Here is a 26,586-nt window from a genome sequence, read left to right as displayed (position 1 = left end):
AGGAGGGCCACCAGGAGTACACTTATTAAAAAAGGTTGAAAACCCCTATACTAAAGCATGGTGTAGTAGTAGCCCATATTGCACCGTATGCTGGGCGCACGGTTATTTTTAGCCGGTATTTCGCCATAGCGACGCACTATAACAAGAGAGTGCACCACTCCAGCGAAGTAGCTGCTGGTCACATGCAGACGCATGGGGTCACTATGTCACCATAGCACATTGCTACTGCAATGTAGCGTCACATGTAGACGTGCCCACCGAGGAGGAGATAGCTGTACAGTAGAGAGCCTGGGAGGCCTGAGCCCAGGGCTTGTCTCTCCTGTTCTGTGCAGGAGATTTAAATAGGTTTCAGGATACATGTTTAAGAAGTGTGTGGAAACAGGAAGGTGAAAACATACATATGAAGCATCTTACTGACTTGTAGTCTCTTGACTTTATCTACGCCCTTCTTTAAAAGCTCCATTCCTGGGTGTCCTAAAGCAGTTGGAAATTATGCAAACTTCAGGACAGCAGCATAATCAGAATTCAGACTTCTACAACGTCACTGGTCTCAGGTCACTAGATGTCACCTTTGGTATCGATAGCATTCGGAGGTGTCAGTTTAACATGCTCTTTCAATGTGACCAGTGATGGATGGATGAGCAGAGATGCAAGAATACCTTGTGCCTCAGAGGCCAGCATAAAATCCAGCTCCACTTTCATGTCAACTTTAAGTTAGATTTTAACACATGCGTCAAAGAGAATGCGTTTCCCAAAAAAAAAAAAAAAAATCAAAAAAAATCTAATATTATGCTTCTGAATACAGAATTTACCTAAGTAAATAATTATTTTTAAACCCAAGATTTAAGCAGCTTTAGTATTCCACATTATGCTAATGTTTGACAATTACTAAGTGTGGGTATCAGCCGGTGTTTTTTTTTTTTTTTAAGTTTAATTTAAAGCAATTTGACATGGAAAGGTTATTACTTCAGTTGCCAATAAAAGCTGTACTTTTAACATAAGTGTACAGCAAGCCCTAGGGTATGTGACTATTATCTTTTCTGCAATTATGTGGTGTTCTACATAAATGTTAAAAAAAAAAACTTAGAAATATCAAAAGTACTAACTTAAATACAATATAAAAAGTTGAATAGATAAAATGGGAAACCCAGTGCTGCAGACACAACATAGGTTGAGGTTTCCTCCTAGAGGTAGTATAAGGAACAACGCCACCTGGCTTTGGCTACATACACCAATTCAGAGCATATATCTTAAAGACCGAACGCTGGAGAAACAGAACACCGGCTGCTTTCATAAATATCTCGACTTGAAATGCAGCTGTTTTTGTTTTGCAAACTCACTGACATTTACAATATAGGCATCTTCTTCCAAAAGCTTAGCAATTTTCCATCGCTTTGGGTTTTTTTCTTTTTTCTTTTTAAAGGAAAAATCATTTCTTATCATCCCATCTAAGCTTCAGTTTTTCCCTGGTGAAAGGAAACATGGATTTGCTACTAAATCTAAGGCTGTTTTAGGTCAGGAGGGACTACAAACATTTGACCTTAACTCCTGCGTTTTCCAAGCCACTGAACTGCATTCGGAAATACCGGTGTAAATGAGCTAACTAGCATACCGTAAGTAATGCTGGGCAGAGCAAGGGATGAAAGCCACTTCTTCCAGACCCCAACCCCCTGTCCAAATCCCAAAACCATCTTTTTGAGGGACAGGGCCTGAAGAGGCTGCACCCAGAGGTCATTGCCCCTTGTGAACTTTGGAGGTCCTGCGTCTCCCCCTAAGGACATGGGGGCTTAGCGGGGGTCAGTGGCAGCTTCATGGTTGCACAACAGGACAGTCACAGCAGACCTAGCTACTGCAGACCTTGAATACAGGCTGTTTTCCCTTACCAAACTATTCCTCAGACCATGAAGATAACTTGCCTGCTTTCAAGGATTCTCCATGTAGCATTGCCACCAGCACAGATGATAAACAAGGGAGCGGGGGCAGGAGCCAGTCAGGTCACATCAGGATAAAGCCTAACAGGAGCAGTATAAATGAGCAAGTTACATTTATTACATTCAATATTAAAGTTCAGGTAACGAAGCAACTGGCAGGGGGGAGCACCAGAAACATTTCTGTTCTGGGACACCTGCTTTTTTACAGAAGAAAGCAAGAATCTGTGCAAATCCAAACCAGTGGGAACATGTTCTCCTCGACTCCCCATTGCCTCTAGGCTTCAGGACTTTCTTCCACTTTCACGACTGACTTAGTACTCGGTTAACCCTATAAAGTAGAACAAATCCCAGTGGGTCCCCTACCCTGACCTGTAAACTCGTAGGCATGTAAAATAGATCCTCCTGGGGGACAATCATTACTGGGTCACACTCAATGGGGTGCTCAGAGCTTGGCTGGGTGTTATTAAAGCCCACTGCAAAAGCCCCAGTAAGAGACCACTCCCCCTGAAACTCCACGTGACAGATCCTACAGATAAGGGAGACTCTTACCTAAAGGACTCAGGAGATCTCCCAAAAAATGTAAGATGATACCAAACCCCTTTAGGCGATAAAGCCATTGAGGAATGCTGCACCCTGGGGAAAACTCCCTATCCAGAACATAAGCCAAGATCCCTGAAATGAGAAACCCCATTCTGCACAGACTAATGAGATTATATAGACCCAAAGAGAGAGAGAAAGAAAAAAAAAAAAAAGGGAGGGGGGGGTCTTACTTTAATTAGACCAGGGAAAAATGGACCAAACCCAGCAAGCTCCTTTAACTGGGATCTAGAACAAGAATGCCTTTCGTTGCTTTGGGACAGCTTCCCATAGCCTTTCAGACTTAAAAGTGAGCTGACAAAGACAGATCTACACCCTATTAGGATGTCTAGAATTGGAAACGGAGGAGACTACAAAAGCCAGCCTAAGGTACTCTATTTCTAGCTTCCGCACCAGCTTCAGATAAACCTCACGTGGTCGCACCTCTTCCTATCTCCATACCCACAAGTACAAAGGAGGACTTGACTAGTGCAGAGACCAAGTCTCTCTGGGTGCCTTAATTTTCTTTTTAAAATTTGCTTGTAGCCAGTGCAAAATGTCAGAGTGACCACTTTATTCACCGACATCTCCTTTCCCTAACATGCATACATCTTAGGCGGTAAAAGATCAAGCTTTCCACAATGATCCTGACAATGTGCTCCAGCATTGAACTGGCATGATCATCTCTAGGCAGGAAAGCTTAATTCATTCTTGATAGCCTGCTTAGTCCTTCCTCCTGTTAGTGAGAAAGTGAGAACCTTGGTTTTAATTATAATGTCATTTGTGATAGTGGCTCATGTTTCAAATTAGCTAAAATTTGCTATTTTAGGCATTAAGAACTGCAATGCACTGTTCACTTGCTGTCCAAGTCATGGTATATAAGCCCCACTAGGATCACTTGGAAGAGGTCCTGATGAGTTCACCAATGTTTGCGCATTAACCTTGCGATAAAAAGCCAGCCAGAGAGATGTGAGAATTGTACCAAGTCCTCCAGAGCATGACACAAAATGATGCAAGTGTGGCAGCTAATAGAGAGAAGAGGTTTCGTGAGCCCAGAAAAGCAATAAAACGCTTAAACCCTTAATTGTTTTGCTTGAAGATTTCTCCCAAATTAAGCTCTGCATAAGCTTGTGCGTTTGCAGAACACTGTCAATAAATTAGATCATGCACATGAATCAAGATTTCCAAGCCAAAAAACCTCGAGCTTTAAGTTGCTTAACAACAGGCCCTAGAAAAATAACTCCATATGAAACATGCGATATGTATTAATTATCAGTGGCATAATAGAAAACTTAATAAAGACAAGTATCTTCTTGCATTTTAGCCACAAAAAAGGGTGATGGAACGTCAAGCAAGATGCATATCTAACAATGTGGTGCTGAATGTTACGTCTGAAACAATTATGGCAATTCACCACAATAACAGACAGCCAATGTGTGGAATTCCAGCACTTAATAAAAGTAATGACATTCATCCACCGTTATTTATGTTACGGTAACATATGGCTGCCAAATGAAAAGCAAATGACAAGGACTTGCTAGGAAATTCCTTCCAGTAACTTCTCCTTGGTTGAACAGGTTACATTTAGAGGGCCTCAGATGGAAAGCTACAGAAATGCAGAGTATCATCACCGACATCATAATTATGCTGTACGTTACTGCCTCTAAACAACAAGCCCCCTTCTATAATCCATATGGGTTTTTCCCTTTGTTCAACTACATTGATTTCACTGGAGTTATTCCCCATTTACACCAGATAACTGGCAATTCTCCAAAAACTCACAGGAAAATGTTAAAGTAAAACTTTTGCAAATGTTAGAGCACCAACCCCCCCGCCCCCAACCACCACCCAAAAAACCCCCCAAAAACAAAGGGCCAATTGTACCAATCATTAGGCATATGTTTAAGTATGTAAGCATTCCCCATTTATTTCAGTGGACTTTGGATCTGAGCCATTGTAATTACTAAACATAATTCTCCATTAAATGTAGCACTTTTCTTGCAGGGACCTATATTGTGGGTGTGTATATAAAAATCAAAAACTAGAAGAGAACCAGTGAATATAAACTGGTAACATTCAGGATCAAATGCAATGAATTGATTTATTTTCTTAATGCTATATCCAACTGGGTTTTTTTGTTCTTTTTTATGTTTGTTTTTACCTTTTGCAGATGTCACTGAAATGCCTCAAATAACAAAACAGCCAAAAAACAGTGTTTTGCCAGGACCAAGGAATATCGTTTGCTTTAAAAAAAAGCGTGCCCCTGTTAAACTAAATAACAGCTGAAACCTTACTTGCAATAAACATACCTATATAGACTAATGTAACAGATTTGAATGCAAAGTGCAAAAAAAAATTTTAAATGTTGAAATGAAGGATGACATATGTTATTGTCTACAATATTATCTGTGTACTAAATGAGAAGACAGGTCTTCAAGCAAGATTTGAAACAAGCAAGCAATCATTTTATTCGAAGATGGTCATTTACACCATCTGGGCCAAAATCGACACTAATACAAACTCTGTTAAATACGTGGCGAAGTGTTGTGTGTGTGATGATACTTTAAGATAACAATTCTGTTTATTGTGACATAAGAGGCCTAATCTTATGAAATGTTGAGCTTTTTTTCTGGGTATAGCTAAGCACACTCACCTTGCAAAGTTCAGTTGGAACGAAGGGTCTTTTCTGGCTGCTTACAGACCTCATTTTCAGGTTTGGAAAATGCCACAAAGCAGGGAAGTTCTTTGCTCCTTCCTACCACAAGCTCTGACCACCAACAAAGGCCAAATTATGGTCTGTCATGTCATCTGGAACTTTGGAGGCCAAGCACATTACGGCAGCCTGCAGATCCACTGCTTGAGCCAGCTTTCCAGCAGGAATATCAGCAAGGCACCACCTCCGAAGAGGCTTCAGATCTTCAGTGTGGACGCACGCCATGTCTACAATTGCCCTGTAAACACAACGCACCCCATTACAGGCTTTTTATTTAGCACTTGTAATAATAAAACAAGACCTGATAGGAGGGTGAAATGCTAGCCAGAAAAGAAAACCAAGAAATGACACACAAATCAGACCTCATATAGATGTACTAAAAGTTATGAACGCAAACTTCTCTTTTACTGTCGATTGGCAGACTTTGCCATTTCCGCTTGAAGTGAGTGTTTGTAGATTGGATCCTTGGCTAAGGTAGGTGTCCCATTTCACTTAGGTTACTTACCATAACATCCAATTTACATTTTCCTGCAGAAAACAAACGCGTCATAAAAATTGAAAGCGACTACAACCATCTCTCTCTATAATCTTTGCAACTCTGTTCCACTTACCAATTTCTTTTTCATCAATGCACCGCATAATGTTGCACAGCATGTTTTGCATACAATTCAGAAACTGAAAACAGTCCAAGTTTCCATATGTCAAAAACATTGAAAACAAAACCCAGAGTCTTTCACAAAAGCTCTGAATTCAGTTCAAAATGAAGGGTAATGAAGACGGAGGAAAGGAAAAAAAAAATATATAGCACAATAGAAGTCCCATTAAATAAATAACATGACAAATGACAAAACATTTACCTATCTTGATTGTTTCACTTTAATAGGCAACTACAAATTTAATTAAAACTCTGCTAAGTTTGTTTCCCTCAAATGCCCTGAAATGATTGAACCTGTAGAAAACAAAATACAATGCTAACATTTGGCTGCCTTTTATGACTCTAACTAGGACTGATTTGTCATACTCTTCCTTTAACAACATATTTGTATTTTGTGAAATGTATAATTTTTTTCAGACCCTGAACAAATATATTTACATAACTGTGTCTAACGAGAAATTACATTTAACTTCTCAGAAATGACAATAACTAAAACCTGAACTGCCAATTCTACTTCATTAGTGTGGTAGAAATGCATTCCAAATGTTAATAAAAATTCCAACATGCTGATAAATTAGCGCTTCTAAGGAGCATGTGACACCTTGGTTAACATATTCAACCTCAATTATATTTCTCTTCAGCACCCTGTTATCTGGAACCTTTGCTGGCAATCAGAGGTGCTGTTTTTCAGCGGCCAATTTTCTAGATAATGTAGCTTATCAACACTGTGGGTAAACTTGCCAATGAAATCAGGCTGCACTGAACCACACACACGCTAATTGCATCTCTTTTTTATGCATATTTACAGACTGTCACTTCAAAGAAATCAGTGGCCCATTGAGGCACCCAGTTAGCTGGAAGAATTGCCTCTTGCAAATGAAAATTAGCAAACAAGCTAGTGATAAATATGAAATGAACAAAGTATAAAAATACCGTTTTGTTCTGAAACTTCTTCGTCATCCCAATTTATACTTCCAAGGAAATAGGTTTTAGAGACGCACGGGATTCTGGGTATGAGACTTACCCTTTTGTTTTAAATGAAGTCTGAAATCTTCTATTTACCATGCTACTCAGTGGAACTAATTCAGACTTTCCCCCAAATATTTCCAACTTCCCCAGTAGGGCACGCGTTAAACGCCAGCTTTATTTTTTATTGTAATTGTCAATAAGCAATGTAACTACTCGGAAATGCTGAGCAATGGCAACTCAATTGCACTCTGGCAATGTAATAAACCGTAATAAATTCCAATATAACCGTGCAGACAGTCTCCTTATTTCTCCTGGCGCAATCTGTCCCTCGCCAACAAACCTTTTCAAAACCAGTTTTCTGCAGAGAAAAAGCATGCTTTTATCTATAGAAATGACATCTATAGGCCTAACTCTTCTCTAGTTTTAGGCTCACTGAACGCAATGAGGTTATTCTGGATGGAAACCCAAGTAAGTGAGATGATAGTAAGGCCCTATCTGTTTTCCACCCTTTTTATAATAGAAGTAAAAGACCGTGATCCTGCCAGCATTTACTGCCTACAAAGTGCTTATTAGAATGAAGAGTTGTATTGATTCAAGCAGGACTACTACAGTTAGCACTAAATTTCATGGCAAATGTGTGCAGCCTCAAGCTCCTATGTTTAAATGTCCTGCTCTTCTGGATTACAAGTATTTTTTTAACCTTTTTTTTCTAAAAAGAGAAACAGAGATCAAAGAAACATAGTATATATATATGCTTCATTTTTCATGGTATATATATGTGTCATTACAGATATCCATAAAGAAAATATAGATTTCAAATATAAATATATATATGTTTTTAATCCATTTAGAAAAACAGTCTGGAGAATACATACACAGTCATGTCAACCTACAGATTATTTGAGCATTGCCTTCAGCTGCCCTTTCTTTGGTTTTGTTCCAAGTAGTAAAAGGTCTGCTTTTAAAGAAAACAGCCTTGACAATTTTTATAATGAGAATAAAATATAGCAGAAAACTTAAAGTTGCAAACACACATACTGATGACACTATAAATATTAGGCATGTCATTGATACGACATCTTCTGGAAAAGGTTTGGTGCCAAGTTGGGCAATCTAATGTTGTAGAACCCTTTTAGGCAGATTTTAGTTGGCTTCCGATCAGTTCCAGCAAAGACAAGTGCCAATGCATTAATTCCCTACCTCATCTCGTATGCTGTGCTGAGCCTATCAGTACTTTCTGTTGCTTGTCAATGTTATATCAAACTGCTGGTTCCTTAACATTAGACATGAGCATCAATATTCCATTATTGATATACAGGACAATTTGAGACATTAGGATAAAAAAACAATTGCCTAAAACATTTCCACTCCGAGAGACACATTAGGAAAAATATCACTTACTAGATACTTAACTTGAATTGTTACGTGCGTTCAATCCCCATATGGGGGTGGGAGGGAGGGAAGTTTCCATCTGCATGTAAGCTGATTTCTTTCAGATGGGTTATTAATTTGAATGAGTTAAGTACACTCCACTTAATAGGGAAGTGTTTAATCAAGAAATCCACTTAATTGGGACATCTCCCAAGGTATTAGATTTAAGTCCAAAGACTCGTAACAGGAATGACTGTTGCTTAATAGGGATAGCGAATTGGTATAGAAGTTTGATGCACCAGTCTAACCTAGATCAACCTAGTGTACCTCGAAACAGGTCCGTCTTAGACTGCTTGTGCATTTTTAGACTGGTCGGTGTGCACCAAGCTTCTGTACAGCTACGGGCTTAGATCAACTTCCGATCACTTAGACCAGTCCAAGTGTAATGTCTGTATATGACCAGTAATGCTGCTTAACTGCGACGCCTTCAGGTGATACAGGCCTTCCTAGCTCTTCCCCTGCTACAGTTCTGTGCCTGTTCTCCTTTGGCTCTTCACTGTGCATGGTCGTCAGTCCCTCCATACTTGGAAAATGTTGACTGATTTCACCTCTGCCCATTTATACCCAATAGTTATCTTTACAGTTTGCTCCTGCTCCAACACTGAGCAGGAAGTGGTTCCATTAGCTAATCTAGTAATATAACAAACTCTACCACTTGCTGGATTGCAGGTGAAAAAGGAGGTCAAAAGCTTGAGAGTCTCAATGCCTGGGGGGGTGATAGAGCTTGTAAATGCTCCAGGCTAGAGAGCTGGCTGGATTTTTCATAAACATTAGCTGTAGAGCAAGGAGTTGAAGATACCATGGAGGAAGCAAGTAGAGCTGGTTAGTAGAATAACCCTACATGGGGCATGGTGCTCCCGTTGAAGGAGCTGACAAGGTCTTCCAGGGACAGTTAGCAATCCAGCGTTACCTGAGCAATCCACAGGGAGAGCACAGATTAGCATGGCACAGGATGACCAAAACTAGCCCTTCACCAGGGATCAGATAATCCAGGTAATGGGGAACACAGATTGTGAGCTCACCCTGCCCAAATCAAGGAGCTTCGGAACATAGTGCCTTCTTCCTTCAGGAACCAACAGGGAAATTGCACGTACTCAGTGGGTGCATCTACGCATGTTGCTATGGCGCCATTGTTCCTGAATCATCATTTAGTACTTCCTTTTGGAAGTACTAAATGATGGTGCAGTAATAGCCCATACTGCACCGTGCATGCCGTGCAAGGTTATTTTTAGGCTCTATGTCGGCATAGTGACACTATAACAAGGTCGTGCGTTGCTACGGCAATGTAGTTGCAGCATCATGGTTCTTGCCTATGGACACTATGTCACCGTGGCATATTGCTGTGGCAACATAGCATCACATGCTGACGTGCCCAGTATTCTCCATCAACGTCTTCCTTGTTAAAGTTAAAATTCAAAGAACGTATAATACCTTAAATGGTATGGCTCAATATCTGCTGGTACCCACGGAAATTTGACCACTGATGTCAATGCCATCAGGATCAAGTCTATGTCACCATTGTTACATTTTGTATCAAAGCTTAAATTGTTGATAAGATGTCAGCCTTCCACCAATAGAGCTAAATGGCTCTTCACACTACTGGGCGAGATGCTACCGCGCAGTAGCGTTGGGCAAAAACCATGTGCGTAAGCAAGTACTAAATGACTGCGCAGTAACAACTGCACAGTGGGCAGCTCATGTAGACGTGCCAACTAAGTAACAGATTCTTTTGTGGACTAGTGAACTAGCACTGGCCATTTCTGATTTGGTTCAAATCCAAAAATAGTTTGCCTAACCAGTTCCACAATACAAATACCCCCAAGCTAGAAATGAACGTTTCTCTCTAAAAAAAACCCAAACTAGAGTGTATTAGAGAATTATCTAAAATGAGAGGATTACCTGATCAGGAGGAAAGGTCTGTATGTTAAATTTTATAAATGCAATAAATTATGCTAAGGTCTCTGCCATAACGTTTTATGCATTGATAAGTTTTATGTATTGCAATGCCCAAGTTTTATGCACTCACTAGAATATTAAGTTGATAAAACATGACAAGAAATAGGGGGGAGGCAACATTTGCATGTTGAAATGATGTTGAAGGTCAGATTTGAATACAATAGAGTCCAAAGTTGGGGTAGCCCTGACTCGAATTACATCTTCATCATTGTTCAGGAAAAACAGTGGATAAGATGGGGACCACTTTCTTGACTATGAACCTGCAAACTGTCCCATTTCAATGCAACTACTGATCTGCCCAAGAATGTGCATGTGTTTTGCTGAATTGGGCCAATTCAAATGGTTCAGGGACTTCCCACAATTTCTTTTATTGAACTCTTTGTACATTATAATGAGGACTTTGTGCCAGGATTTCAGCTGCAGCAATCAGAGAAACCTGTGCAAGTCGACCAAATCTTCAACCCCCAACAGCAGCAAAACACTGAGTGACAGGTCTATCTAGCTACTGAGCCCTCACACTATGCACTGGGGACCTCGAAATGTCCAGGGCCATGTAAAGCCAGGACTCCAAGATTTCCCTCACTAGCTGTGCCTGCATTTCTGAGTACAAGCCTGAACCTACAGCTTATTTTAAAGGCCACGGTGTATCTGTTCACATTTTCAGGGAGGTAAAGTGAGTTCAGAAATCCAATCACTGAAAGGAGCATGTGCACATTTGCTTTTGATGGGCAGTGCTCCAAAAACATGCCGGCACCAGCAGTTTTAAGTGTCTATTGCTCCTTACTGTAGAACAGTGATTTTCAACCTGCGGTCCGCAGACCCCTGGGGGTCCGAAGACTATGTCTAAGGGATCTGCAAAAGATGACTACGGTCAATCTGTGAATACCCACACTTACAATTCAAAGGGGTCCGCACTTCTATTTGAAATTTTCAAAGGGGTATGTGCTTCTGTGCAAAATGTTTTGGGGATCTGTACATGGAAAAAGGTTGAAAACCACTGCCTTAGAATATTGTTAATAAGTGTCCAGGATAATTGTGGAAGATACAGGCCTAAACCAGAGCCCACTGAACTTCTTTAACAGGTTTCTGGTCTTGCCTATGTGGCTGTCAAATAGTTTATAACCATTTAGCTTTACAGCAGGGCTCTCTGCAGGTCTTCTCACTGATCACCAGGGAAGAATTGCTCTCATATTTTTCTGTAGTCAAAAAAAAATCAAGGGAAAACTAAGAGCTGACATTTTCCAGTGGGTGCCTTGGGTCTATCAAGGGGTCCCATGAAGCTGAAAGGTTGACAACCATTAGTCTAGTACAAATAAGAACTAATAAAATTAAACCCCTACTTTGGTTTAAGAAGTAGAAGAAAAGGGCGACTGTCTTTTTCTCCGTGCTAAGACCATGTGTGGCAAAGCCAGGTTTTTCCAAACTCGCTCCAAAAATATAATCCATTTAACTACAAATATATTATGGATATAGTTTCATAGTTTGTAGGGTCGGAAGGGACCCGAGTAGATCATCAAGTCCGACCCCCTGCCATGATATACAACTCCCCCCCACAAAAAAACAGACTTTACAGGAATTTTTAGAACAAAGTAACCTCTAACTTTGGTGCCTTTCCAACCATAATTACTGTAGATGTGACATTAATGCACCAGCTACATTAATAAAGGTTACCAAAATATTTTTCGGTTTCAGCTCTGACTAGAGCAGGCAAACAGTTAAAATAAAAGATATCGGCAACTGAGCTCTGTGATGTTTTTCTTTAGTTTATAGATTAAGATGTTTAATTTATTTTTCCTGTGTCGATGTATATTATAATCTCCATTATTGCAATTTAACTCCCAGGTTAAAATCCTCTCTTTCCTTCTTACTCCAATTTTCTTCAGTGGATTACATAATATGACCACTTCCAATTAACGCTACTCACTTGGGTTTCTGCTTAGTACTAACACGAACCGTTAATTGTTTAATAATATGTATGGGTGATGTGTGTGTGCGTGAGAAAGAAGTGAGGCAAAGAATTATGCTTCACAATTTTTCTTTTTTTTCCTTTTTTTTTTAAAAAAACCCATATACTTTCATACATTTTTGAGCCTTCAAAAATTAGGTAAAATGTCATTTGCATTTTTTTAAACAAAATTATTGGTAGGTATCCTGTAATTGCCAGAACTGCTGTCTCAATTACAGCACTACAATGCAGCATTTAAAGTGCACATATATTTGTCTAAAGAGAAAGAAAAAAAGTATTGTCTATTAAGTGTCAAAAGCCTTTTCTTTCACCACAGAAGGCTTGGACAGAACTAAGGAAATATTTCATCTGGAAGAGAAATGCTAAAAACCACCCTTCATGTTCTTGGAAAACCTATTATCAAATGCTAAAACCTCTTCTCAAATCCCGGAGTATACACAGCAAAGGAACAGACTCGGGTTCCAAGTGATTAAACCTTTGTTAAGCAGAAGACAAAATAAAAAGGGATGCAATCCACCTGCTAATTAGGAACTTTGTTTTCCTAGATATTTTCCTTTAATTTGAGCAGCGAACACTTCTTACAACATCTCATTCCCCTCTGTACTTTATAAATTGAGACTACATTTTACTTACAGGGAAATGCAGTTGACTCTTACCCCCTGTCAATCCTTTCAGTTCCTAATGTCTGTGTTAATTTTACAACTCCAGCTCTTGATGCATTATATGCCAACTGCTTCTGTGGGTGAGGAACTAGAAGAAATTCAGGCACATAAAAGATATTTTCTCCGTGTATTACTGTGTACAGGGGACCATGACCACAGCAAGGAGAGTTGTCAACACTGAGATGAAAGATTTGTCCTTTTCCCCTGGTGCTTGGTAGATATCATAAAGAAAACAGTTAACATATAGTAAACCTCTAAATCTGTTTTGGGTTTTCTCTTCTCCCCATTCTAGTATTTTTGCATCAACAGCTGGACAGTGAAAAAGAAACTGAAGAAACAAGAGAAATAAAACAGATGCAGATTTTGGAGCAGCAAAAAAAGAGAGATTAAAAATACAAACTCCAAACATTTTGCTGCATCCAATAAATATAGATAAAATAGGCACAAACAGCCCCCCACATGTACGTTACATGCACTCAAGTAACTGTCTGGAACCAATTACCCTACTTAATATATAGCTTCCAAATATATTCTGATGTGAATACACCATATTATCTGATCAGGTGTGTGTGGAGATGGGTGTCCCAAAAAATTCAAAACTCCTAGCACTAAAATCTGAAGCTTTTGAAATTGTTCCAAAGATGTCACATGTCAGTCACACAGGAAAATGATCGGCTTGCTAATTACAATGTTCAAACTTGTTAGCGCAGCGTGTTCTGTTGGTTCTACCCCTTTCCTCAGCTCTCAGACTTGCATTGTTCCCAAGAAAGTGCCTTCAAGACGGATCCTGAGTTGGTGTCGACTGTCACAACTCCACCCTGCTCAAATGAAGTCAGCGCGCCTAGCACAATTTGCATCCCCCAAGAGCTGCTGCTGCTTCATGGTTTCAGCTCCCTGGCTGTCATTGTGACCTGTTTAAAAGTTGTTAAAAAGCCATGAAATGTAAATACCTGGTTTTTAATATTAGATGTTACTGATCTCTATCTATCTATTGATCGATACTTATATCTATCAATTGATACCTGTATCAATTGATCGATACCTATATCTACCCATCTATCAACCAATACCTATATCTATTGAACGATACCTACATCTATCAAGCTATCGATCAATCAATACCTATATCTATCTATCTATACATATAGATAGAGATGTCTATCTATCTGTCTATGTATAGACATCTCTCTCTGTCTATATACACACACACACACACACACACACACTGTACACACACAGGAAAGAGAACCAGCACTAAATATCATCCATGAGATAACAAAACATATCTTTTAAACAGCCTGTGCGCAGTGACATTGTATTTTCGAAGGTATGCGCATCACTATGTTGGTCGTATTGACGTCTCAAAACTGGCTTTAGTTTCATGGGAGGAATGGCAATAACTGGAGAATACAGGACAGAAAATACAGCAAACCATCCAGAGTTTGAAAAGAAGAGTGGAATTGGCTTAGTTTTACATCACCATCTTTGGTAAATTCCCCTATACAGCTGCATTTTGGCTGTCTAAACCCACTGAGTCTAAGTGTTGCAATATAAAGCATGGGAAGAAGGTGGTAAACAAGTGACAATGCTGCAGAATTTTATACAAGCACTGCAATGGCATAGGCCCCATCCTGAAAAGACTCAAATATATGCATAGAGTCCATTGTTTTCAATGTGATATTAGATTTAAGCATGTGCATAGCGAGCATGTAAAGATGACTTATGATTAACTCACTTGTTACACACAAAATATTTTGTATTCAAACCTACATCCATTAAATATTAAGGGTTTTTTCAAAACAAAACAGTTAAAATGTATTAGTGGTTTTATTAGTTAAAATACTACATTTTACTTATTTTTTTATTTATTTTTGGCTATCACACCACAGATGCAGCACTCTGTGTGGGCTGTCGAAAAGGAGTGGGATATAAACTCTTGATTAATTGCCATGCAGCAGCTCCAAGTTACGTACAACTTTGGTAGTTAACCTCATCACCTCCCAAATGCAGGTATTTGCTAAACTTTCCAAATTTGCCTGTTTGTGATAAATCACTTGCACTTTGCAAGGAGGACAAGGGCTTTCACAGCTTCCTCAGCAGAGGTTTTGCCGTGGTTGTACAAATAGGATAAAAGAGAGCATGGTTGCAAGATATCAGTATTAGCTTTCTGATTTTGGGAAAGGAGCTCCGTTGATATTTTCAAGAGTCCCCCTCTTGTAACTGCCTTTTGTCTTCACAAAAATGGTGCCGAAAGGTAATTTAGGAGATAAAGTATACACCTCCTGAGACACTTAATTGAAAACACTCGAGAATGAGGCGAAGGATGTTACAAAGCCGATGGCTCACATGCTGGGCAGTCTTTTTCTATTAGAGCATCACATTGCAACCTCCTTACTTATGCTATCATCTTCAATGGGATCTCTTGTGGGCCCAGGGACACCAGGATTACCGTCCTCCTCTGCCCCAAACTCCTATCATAAAAGGGACAAAACCTCTTTAGGATCACCAAGTCCTCTGGACCAGCGTATCAGGAAAGAAAGTTAAGAAATATTCAAATCTCACTCCAGGCACTAAGGGGAAATTCACTTGCGTTTCACACACTGCAGAGATAGGAAGACAAAGCTTAGAAAAATACAGCCCACATCAGCTGTGTTGTACTTTAAAATTCCTGACATTGGGCTACCGAAACCTGGATCAATAAAGGAGGGGTTCTGTCCTGCTCATCATAGTCACCTAATATGAGTGGGAAGTGTGTGTGTGTATGTGTGTGTATACATACATAACATATATATACACACGTACACACATATATTCTTACCAATCAAGCTATTCACTGTAAATATTAAGGACCTCAGTGACCCCTATATAAATCCAGCAGCACTTATTCTCTGCCATACAGCTGTATATATGGAATAATTGCAGTGAAGTGCTTGGCGTTGCTCAAAATTTGCAGGCAGCATCTCAGCCTCTATTATCTCCAGCTAATTAGATTGGTTTAGAGCAACAGACAGGGGAAACCAGTCTAGAACCTATGCAATCGAATGAACCCACTAAGCTTCTCTTCGTTTTTTGCATCAATACAGAAGGACTCAACCAAGAAAAAAAATAAAATAAGAAGCATTGACTAACTATTTCTAGTAACATTCCATACTATGCCAGTTGGCCAACATACTTAAATAACCAACCAACCAACATATTTATTTAACATTCAGCAGATGGACACGATATGAACATCATGGTGTTCAGTTGTACTTTTATAACTGCTAGAATTTTTTTTAATGCCGAGCTTCAAACAGGTTCACAAGGTAAACACATTCCACCTTGTCCTAACGACTGATCTAATCGTGCCCACTTGGATTAACTTTAACTGACATTTCAGTGCACCTTCCATCGCATTTTTCAATCTATTTCCAGCATCATTTAGAAATACTCTTTTGTGACAGGCGGAATAATACGTAGTTTTATACATGCACTTCACTAAGGAGGTCAGTACTATTAGCCCCATTTTACAGATGGGCAACCAGACTCAGAGAAGTAATACCGAGGCCCAGACCTTAATTTGTATAACTACGCATATAGTTGTATATAAAACTGTAGTAATGTAGTAAACTAGGCTGATTTACACTTACTAAGCAGTCGACCTTCATGTCACTATTTCAGTAAGGTTGTTGTAATGGGATATTATTTGGGAATGAACATCCCTTGCTTATTTAAATAATGGATGCCTCAGAACAAAGAGGCAAAGCAGAGGAAAATACTCCAGCCCTCACTGGGCCAGGTTATTGGCGTTCTGGCACTTGATGCCCGCTGAGGATCTGTCCCAGAGGCGCTGAGTAACATTTAACCATATCCAGTGCTAACCAGTAAATTATACTTTATTAAGAGAATATGAATTAGAGGAGCCCAGGTACAGAACAGACCCCCATTGTATTAAGCACTGCACGTAACCCAGAGCAAAAGTTGAAAATATTTAAACGCCGTAAATTCTTGCCGTTATTATTATTATTGGTGTTTTTGTTTGCGAGCTTTGCAACCCTACCGACTTGGGGAAAAGGGGCCGCTCTTCTGGAGAGCCATAAGTAAAACAGCTGGGAAAGACCCTTGAAAAAAAAGATTAACAACAACATTATAAAGGCATTTTTGAAGAAACATTCAAAGTTACTGTGCAATAAACTGAACAGAATGTCATAGAATGTCAAACTGGGCACCGTAAAAATAAATGTTATTCCCAAGGAAAATAAAAAGGCTGAATATTTATGTAACATTCAGCAGATGGACCTGATATTAATATAGAGGGGTTTCAGTTGTACTTTTATAGCTACTAGATTTTCTTGCCTAACTTGGCAACCCAAGGCACCATTTGATTTTTGGATTTGGACAATACTGCAACAGATGTCCAGACCAATAAAATAAATTCCTAAAGGGCTATGCTTAATTTGTGTAATTGATCAATTTTTGTTACATGGGCCTCAGTTCACCAGCATGTAACTGCCTTCCAGATTAGCTCAGCAGTTGGGATTTCATTCCATATGTTACAATAGTTTATTGGCTCTTTTGACGACACTGCTGATCCAGCAGCGTTAGTGGAGACACCTGTTGGCAGCAATAATGAAATCTAACAAAGGGTCTTCCAGCAAAAGCGTTTGGAAGGACTGTAAACACGGAAAGGGCACCGCTTTCTGAAAGTTGATGCATTTTCCTGAAATTATTAGAGCTTAAACTAACACCTCTCTTATACAATAAACGTGTCAGGCTCGAGGAGAGAAGCTCCACCTCTTCTATAAAAAGTAATAAGTGCTCTAAAACAGAGAGGACAGATAAATGTTGAAAAATGATATCAATAAAAATTTTGTAGTACATTTCCCCTAATACAAAGTGTCAGTGATTTACTCCTTCCCAATACAGGTTTAATTGATTCAAATAGCATTGGTAGTAATTAAAATATGGATTCTGAAGCACAACTGTTAGCTCTCATCACTCACCTATTAAACTTGCCATAGATGCTGTGTTAATTATCTTCCCATATCCTTGATTCAGCATAATGCGGCCTGCAGCCTGTGACAGAAATTAAAGGAAAGACCAGTGACCCCTTTTGTGATTGTGCTAATAATGACATGATAATAAATTAGTCTTCACTTTTCAGAAGAGTTTATGTGCGAACACATTTTTTTTTTAATTTAAAGTGCTGGATATAAAAACTTGATATAAAAGTGGCTGATGCAGAAAAACTTCCACTGTCATTTGAATTCACCTACAACATTGGCAAGGTTTACCGAAAAGTGAGACGGGACTTGGTGGTGGGGGGGTCACCAGGCCTGAGCTGTACAAGGTCTGGTTTTTCAGACTGTGTTGAGTGCTCATCCTCTGAAAATCAGGACTTTTCCCCCCAAAGCCTCTCGGATCCAATAATTACTAGTTACTTCTGAACATCTTGACTTAAATGTAGATTCAATACACCACAAAACCATTATTAACACCCACCGTTCTGTGATGCATTTTATGATGATAATTAGCAACAGTTCCATATTACGAGGGAAATGCTCAGAAAACAGCTACTTTTCTGTAGAAAACAATACAGGGTCTCATACTTACTTGGCAGCATAAAACCAAGCCTCATAAGGTAACATTAAAAGTTTCGTCTTGTTCTTCTAATGGAGTCCCTTCACTTGCAAAATTCACATTGAGCCCAGCACTGTTACACACGATATGAATTGTGCCCCACCGAGCTACCACGGCCTCAGCTATCCTTTGCACAACTTCAGGTTTGCTTACATCTGCTGCCAATGCATTGCTTTTAATCCCTAGATTAAAATGAGACGGATTAAGTAAAGAGAGGAATTCACAGAAAATAAAGTGTTCTTTCTTGTGCAACTTAAACAAAAAACAAACCGGTCCACTCCCCCGACTATAGTGAGTTATGCGCTTCTTATAGAAGCACAAAGCTTTAAAAAAATGAGTCTTTTTGGAAATTTTCCTTTAACTCTTGAACATTAAATTATCTCTAATCTAACATGCAATCGACATTTAAAACCAAGAGTTCTGGCTCTCCAAATTGAACGAATCTGTGAACATGACACCATCTTCTGGTCAAAAGATTAACTGCAGCTCAATGACTACCTATATAGTTCATTCGGCAGTTCTCCGAGTCCTGTGGAGCGTAAGGGGTATCACTTTCAGACGACTGGTATCAGCTCATAAACAAGATACAACAAAATATATCATTTGTTCAAGTAGATCTATTTTTACGTCGGATCCCAGATGCCACGGAAATCGCAGCAATTTATCAGGCTATCCGATTCTGAATAAACTAGTGTCAAGCTCTTAAGGGCTCTCTTGCCACAATGCATGATGGCACAGGAAAATCTATCCAGAATAATAGTTGCGCTTGAAATATGAAAATTAAAATATTAAAAATTATGGCTCCCATAGAAACATGTTCAGTCTCACTGAGCTCCCAATTTAAAGAATAAAAGCTAATATACAGATATAAAATAAAATATATACTCTGCAGACATAACAATGGACTGATACACTTGCTTTCCCAATAATAACTTGATTTTCCCCATGTAAAATATCAATAAAAAAATCCCCAATGTCCCAATTAAATTGCATTTAATTTTTTATTACTGCATATAATCTGTTTCTATTAAATAAAAATATAGAACTATATTTTATAAGGTCCCAATTAACCCAGCAAAGTGCTTGAAATCAATAGGGATGCACATGTGCTTAAGGTTAAGCATGGTGGACTGAGCCTTCATTGACAAGCAGGGAGGTGACCTTTTGAGTTATAGCACTGCTCAGAGGTCAAGAAGCCAAATCCAGAGGGCAGGGAAGGCAGCATCAAAAATATGTCCTGTAAAGAATATTGGACTTCTTTATTCCTCTATACGTGCAAAGGGTTTCACATTGGTAGCAATGCATATTGGTCCATATATTATGCCATCATCCAAGAAAAGACGACACAATTGTAGAGGCACAGATGTAAATGCAACACGTGCTGAAAGTGAAAGGTTATATGATAGAGGGCAAGGGCTGTCCTTACATGCTGTCCCAAGTCAAACTCATTGGCTCATACTCTGCCATGGCTTGTGCCGTTGTTTCACCCCACTGGGCCAGCCTGCCCTTAAAGTACATGCACGTGAATAGTACTGTTGGCTTGCACAGGATGTGCAGGAGGGTGAAAAGGAGCTAGACATCAATTCAGCATCGTGGAATTCGAACAGTGCCCTTAATCTCTTCCCCTCTTTTTTTTCTTTTTCTCTCACATAGATTTGCATGATGAATTCCAGCGTCTTGGATATTTGTGTGTGAAAGTCTCCAAAGCCATAAATCATCAGCCAGCCATCCAAAAAGTTAAACCCAGACCACGGGGTGTTTCACTGAGCAAGCTCTGAAGTTTGTTTCCACGTGACTCCAGACCTCATCAGCACTTCCACTCCAGCAGAGACCCTGCATCTCATCCCTAGGTGCAGAGGTGAGGAGGACCGTCTCTGCATGCCCTTTTCTTCATAACTCTCAGGTGAGTACTGCATCCCCACTCCACCCTTAAAATCTGTGTGTAGCATCTGGCAGAGTTTAAGACCTGATCCAAAGTCAAGGGAAAGATTCCCACTGATTGCAGCAAGCTCCAAATCAAGCCCTCATTTAGCAGCCTTAACATGAAAGTGTAGGAAACTGCTGGAGACACAGCAACTCCATAGAGGTTTATTTGAAAACCCAATATCTTTCAACAAGACCAAGAAAAGTTCTGCTCTTAATGCCCCAAGATATTGTACACATGAAGTTGGAAATCACTTTCTCCAATTCAATCAAATACAAAGACAACAGGGACTTTTTCGCTAGCACGTTATCATCTCCCTGCATGCCCAGGTGATTTCCAGATAAATAAAATAGTGCAACACCATCCTAGAAGGACACAGGATACTGGGCAAGATGGGCCTATGGTCTGACCCAGTAAATGACATTTCCTGTACTCTTATGAAAACTTGTACTGAAATTTAGCTTCTGGATTGAGACTTCTAAGAAAGTTTAGCAAAAAATAAAAAGGGTAATTATCAGATGAAGTGACAGCACACCGAGTGCTGGAACGAAGAGGGCATTTCTCAGCCATGGCTGCCATTTCAGCATGGCTTTCTGGGTAATCCCCCTCCACTTCTGCCAGTACGGTGAGCCTCCTACCAGAATCAGGAATGAGGTCGGACTACACGATCTAATAGTCCCTCCTAGCCTTAAACTATTAGTGTCTCAATGTTTCCCAGCACCGGTATCAGTGCAGAAAAAGGGCTGTTTTACCATCTGAGAACCTGCAAAGACAAATGCATGTACCTGCTGCAAAACAACACATTTGTCTCTTATCACGAGTGCCACAAATACACCAAAAAATAACAATTAATACCTGACACCCTGTCTCCTCCTAACAGTCTTCTAAGCACATAAATAATGGAGTATTACAGTAAACTTTCCCATTAATTTTATAGAACAAAATTGGCCTGATTATATAACCAGTGCTAATAGAATGAGACTGATTAAGCTCTGCTCTCGCCGATAGCTCCATCAAGCACATGGATCTACAAAAAATGGGGAGAATTTCCAAAATTGTAATGACTTTTCGTGTTCGGTGACAATAAAGTGTTAATGTACTAGCGAGCTGGGCTAAATCCACATGGACTAATGAACGTGTTCATCAAAATGCACTTTTTTTTTCTTTTTTTTAGGACAAATGTTGTTGAAAACTCAAAGAGAAGATGCTGACCAGCTCCATCCATACATCTGCTTTTGCTTCAGAAATAATGGATTCGTGCAATAGAGCCATGTTAAATCAACAATAAAATAATGGACTTTTTTCCCCAGTGACTGCTGATAACAGATATTATCAAAGACAAACCAAAGGCAGGGAAAAAAAATGACTAACATCTGGGTCTGTTCTCCCATTGATGCATGCATGCAACTCTTGCTAATGTTAATAGGGACTGGGCACATATATGGGAGAGAGAAGAGTCCTCCTTGGCACCCAAGTACGGTACTAAACAACGAAGGGGGTTCATTTTCCCTTAGCTGTGTACTTGTAGCTTTTGCTAGACATTATGGGATTTGCATATAGGCATCTAGAGGAAGTCTGGTAAATGGATGCTCATTCAAAATTATGCATCAATTTTAGTCAGAACTGATTAAATCTATTTCCAGGCTCTAGATCTGGAATGAGCAAACAAGCCCTTAAAATGATATATTAAAAAGTTAAATGCTTTATTTAAAAGTGGAAGCCCAGCTCTAAGGATGCAACCCAAAGCAGTTCAAGTGAATGCATCATATTTAGGCCCTGATACTGCAAATGCTTGTTTATGAGAGGACCCATTGTGTTTGGTCATCTAATACATCGAATTTCTCATGTGAGGCCATCAGTGGGACATTCCCCACATACCAAGTCACTCATAGGAGTCGGTATTTATAGAAAGGAGGGCTTACATTTTATGTGATGGGCTGGTATTGCAAAATTCTCTTTTAACTCTTGAATACTATCTGCACTGCAGTATTTTTGCATGCTTTTCCCCCCCTGTGGATTAATTATGCAGAAACAGTTTTCAGGTGAAACACATGCAGCTGGAAAGGAACGAAGCACTTTATTTAGACCGGTGGCTCCTTACGACAGGAACTGGCATATGGGGGGAGGTGTTTGATGCCCACAGCGCCTACCAGGTTTGGGCCATATTCCTTACTATTGCTATAAATAACAAAAGTGTTATCAAATGCACATAAGGCAAGAAGATCTAAAAGCAAAGCTGTGGAAAAGGCCCCCGCGGGGTTACAGTGAAGATGCCCTTTTTAAACAGGTTCCAAATATACTGGGCTAATTTTTTCCCTCAGTAACAAGCAGATATGTTCCAGTGAAATTACTGGTAGCAGGTATCAGAGGACACTACCCTTGGGGATTTTTAATTAAGCTTCCGAATTTTTCTTTTTTCAATTCTTCTACAAGGATATAGCGACATCTGCAGCTGTTTGGAAAAATACATATTACTTTAGATTTTACAAAAGGAAAAAAGGACATTTATAGACACCAAGAAGTCAATGAAGATACACCAAGGATAAATCTTATTGTTTGCCCAAGTCCAAATTTGGGATCACCGTGTTTCTAATATTTAAAGCTCATCTCTTGGCGAGGGCACCATCACTGAAGACAACAACATGTTCCCTGAAAAAAGAATATACAAACTAAGCAAGTGTAAGGGGCTCTTCTTATTGGGAACCAAATAAAATATTCTGAAATAATCAAGTGTTTTTTTAAGGTTTTCAGGGTGCTGACTCCTTTTTTAATGTGAAAGTATTTCATAAACCTTTTCCACTTAGTGTACTAGTGAAAAATGTATCAATGTTGGCACTCAACTTCTTAACAAGTTGAGCGCCAAAGGTCTGGAACAGACCTCCCCCCCCCGGTGGTACCCTGGCTGTCCCTTGGGGGGGGGGGGGGGGAAATGAATCAGGGCTACCATCCTGGGCCCCACACTTTGGGGGGCCCCGGAGCCACAGTGACTCCATGTCACCTGCTTTGCGTCTGGCCACTCGTTATCCTCCCCAGCCACTGGCGCCACCACCAATGGCGGCGGTGGCTTCTTCACATCTGGGGCATGCAGGATCAGGGCTGGGGTGGTGCCCCATATGGGCTGATTTGCCTCAGGACCCGCACCCTGCTTGGGTCAGCTGTGGGCGGTACGGTTACCTACCCTGGCGATCTTCAAAAACCATCTTCATGCCCACCTTGCTGAGGTCATCTGACCCCAGCGGTCTTTTCTGCCCAAGTGCAGAGGGGCTGAACCTGATGATCTGTAAAGGTCCCTTCCAGCCCTAACATCTACAAATCTATGTGAAAAATGACAGGTCTGGAATGTGCATGTGGGAGGGGGCAGTGGCAGAAAAATGGTGCAAACAACTCTCATTTCACTAAAATATGACCAAAGTTTGATATTTCATGGAGGCCAAATTTCCCATCAAGACGTTGATTTAGTCTAACTCTTTGACAGGGAACACTTCTGAGGGTGCGGGTGGACTCTGTGGTCACTTCTGATGAGCAAGACTGAGAAAAAATGGAAGCCTGGCTTTTCCGATGAAAAAGAGTAGATATTTGAACTCAATTCTATTTCACAAAAGCAATCAAAAGCTTCTGTTCCAATGTGGAATGCAACCCAATTTTAAACCTTCCAAAACTGTCATGAACAAGAATTGTTCTTGTAGGGCTAACTCTGTTTAAGAGGTTGACAAGGAATACTTGACCTTGAGGGGTAAAGGTGTGCATTGAATTGCTTTGGATTGCAAGAACATTTTCAACGGCTCTGACCGTCTTTCATGACATGCCCCAGGGCTCGCTACCCACCAGCTGAGAAACGTTGCTATACTGCACCAGTTGCAGGATGGATATTCAAACTCCTCCAAGAACAATGCCCTGGAGAAAAGTTACACTAGACTTCCAATAGATTGCCGAAGGGCCGCGTCTCCTTCAAGTAGTTCATTTCTTTCAGAATAGCTCTGCTTGATATTCAGAATCTAACTGTGAAACAATATGTCCAAAAGGCAAGTTAACCTACAGGGCATAGCTATTGTGGACTGAGACCATATGGCTTAAGTGCATAGGAAATGAGAAGCTTCAGGGAAAGAGAAACTGGATGACTCGAGAATTTGTAATAGGAGCTGGAAGCTTTCAGTTGCAGGGCACTATTATGGATTGGGGATCAAAACCTACAGAGCCCGTACCATTAAACCGGTGGTCAGAGGCCTCCATGGAATAAGCCGCATGCTGCTTATTACAGCTACTTCTGCACAAACTAGAGTCACTCAGGACAGTCCCTGCAGAGACCAAGAACAATATTCACATGGAGGCTAAGTTACCCTCGACCATTGCAGAGCAGTTCCCCAGGAAGTCAGTTGCGGGTGCCATGGCAGGGCTATAGAAAGTTTTACAGTTGCCAGTTGTGCTGTAACTGTTTTCTGCGGGCTAACATTTGCCTTTCACAACTACTTGTCATTTTAGTCAGGGAAAGAGCCACACCAGGTAACAAAACAGTAGTTATTTCCCAACCAGTGGGTCAGCTAAAATATCTCCATCAACAGATTGCTTAGACATCTATCCATTGACATAAACTTTAATCTTTGGGTCCAAGTTATACTAGTTTCCTGAATGAAGCCATGTCTTGAGTGATGTGAAGGGTGTAGCCTAGCAGATGACTTGAACAGAATTTCACAAGAGGAATTACAAAATGAGTCACATTTGTCACAACTAGCTTTCCAATGGTCTACTTAAGCTATAATTATGCTTTCACCTATTTGAAAATGACTTCGGGAAAATTGACTTTTATGCCACGTTTTACATTTTTACAGCTAAAACAGAAATGGTTTGTGGAAGATTTTTACTTCTTATTTGCAGTTTACGTTATGATGTAGATTATTATTCTGTTTTCACATCCAGGCCCTACGGCTTTTGCTTATGCTTGGTTTCAAAACCTGTTCCAAAGACATAGGCCTTGCATACTTCAGGCTTTGGGCGCCCGGGATTTTAGAGACCTGATGTTCAGATTTTTTGAATTCTCGCCCTCTGGAAAAATTATGCTCCTACCCATCACAGGTCGGGAATCCAAAATCACTAGTCACCCTTGAAAGTCTTGGCCTTTGGTTTTTAAGCATTTGACATGGAAAATTAGATGCTAAAGGCCCACTAAAAAATTCCAGAAGTGGCCAGCACTGCTTCCTTTAAGCTTCTTCTCTAGCTCTTTTGCCTTACTCTTTGTCCAGAAAACAGAAACTCCCCGAGTGAAGGCAGCTCTGCGGACCCAGCAAGCAGAAGCAGGGGGCACTCAAATGAACCAAATCCTGGCAGTCTCTCCATAGGCAACAAATGAAGCTAATGGGTCCCAAGTGACTGAAGACTTTGGGGCATGGGTATTCAATACGCAGGAAAGAGATCAGTGCCATGTGGAGTGTTATGCTAGCCACCAATGTGTCCCAGCCCCACAATGGGTGCTGCATATGAAAAGGGAGGGACATGCTGAAGCATTTGTGGGCTGCACCTGGCTGTTCTTTGTTAGTGAAGTCTTAAGTGCCTCAGCTGCCACATGATTTACGGTATGCAACACCTCTTTTTCTCCCTGATTGATGTATATTATATGGAACTTATTTACAAAAGATCGATCTCTTCTGTTCCTGTCAGTCATGGCTCATTGTATGCTGTTTTCTCCTTCCCGTGGCCCCCCCCCCCGGGTAATTTGCCTTCCTGGCTGCACTTACTCTGCTAGGTAACATGAGCAGACAATGTGAGGATGGTTATTGTTTGTGGAGGCAGCGCTGAGATTGTGCTCTGCTCCTGTGGCTTACTACTTTGTTCTTTGCAAAAATCTTTGTTTTGCTCTTTGGACTTATTTTCCACCAAGATACGAGTAAGATATCTGTACCAACAAGAAGTGTACGGAGCTTACAGTAACAGATAGACCAGTGATGAGCCCTGTAGGGTGTCTGCACAACAGGAACATCTGAACTACTGGTAGTTCACTGCTTACCTTTCAGGCTTAGCTCACATGCAACAGCTTCTACCTTTGCAAGTACCAGATTCACACTGGGCATCTTAGCACCTGCCTCTGCAATGCATGCTCTTCCGGCCTCTGCCTGTTACATCGGCCGCTTTGCCATCACATCGCAAGTGATCAAGAATGCAATATCTTCTGTAGCCCCAAAAGACATTGCTT

The 26,586-nt window shown here is 40.3% G+C and overlaps 1 long non-coding RNA gene across 2 annotated transcripts; it reads right to left on the bottom strand.

Moving 5' to 3' along the window:
* Positions 1-1,922: 1,922 nt before the first annotated feature.
* Positions 1,923-26,586, bottom strand: LOC102560707 (uncharacterized). Of its 2 annotated transcripts, XR_002094131.2 has the most exons (5): positions 26,401-26,586; positions 18,452-18,660; positions 17,842-17,914; positions 5,161-5,458; positions 1,923-2,012 (listed from the first exon to the last, which is right to left on the bottom strand). It is a non-coding gene; the product is annotated as an uncharacterized LOC102560707 (long non-coding RNA). The 2 variants fall into 2 exon arrangements; XR_009456077.1 differs by lacking the exon at positions 26,401-26,586 and having other exon boundaries at positions 18,452-18,816.

The sequence above is a fragment of the Alligator mississippiensis genome, chromosome 12 (genome assembly GCF_030867095.1).
Source record: "Alligator mississippiensis isolate rAllMis1 chromosome 12, rAllMis1, whole genome shotgun sequence".
Classification (NCBI taxonomy): Eukaryota; Metazoa; Chordata; order Crocodylia; family Alligatoridae; genus Alligator; species Alligator mississippiensis.
The sequence above is the reverse complement of the archived record's forward strand: the minus strand, read 5'-3'. Positions and strand labels throughout refer to the sequence as shown.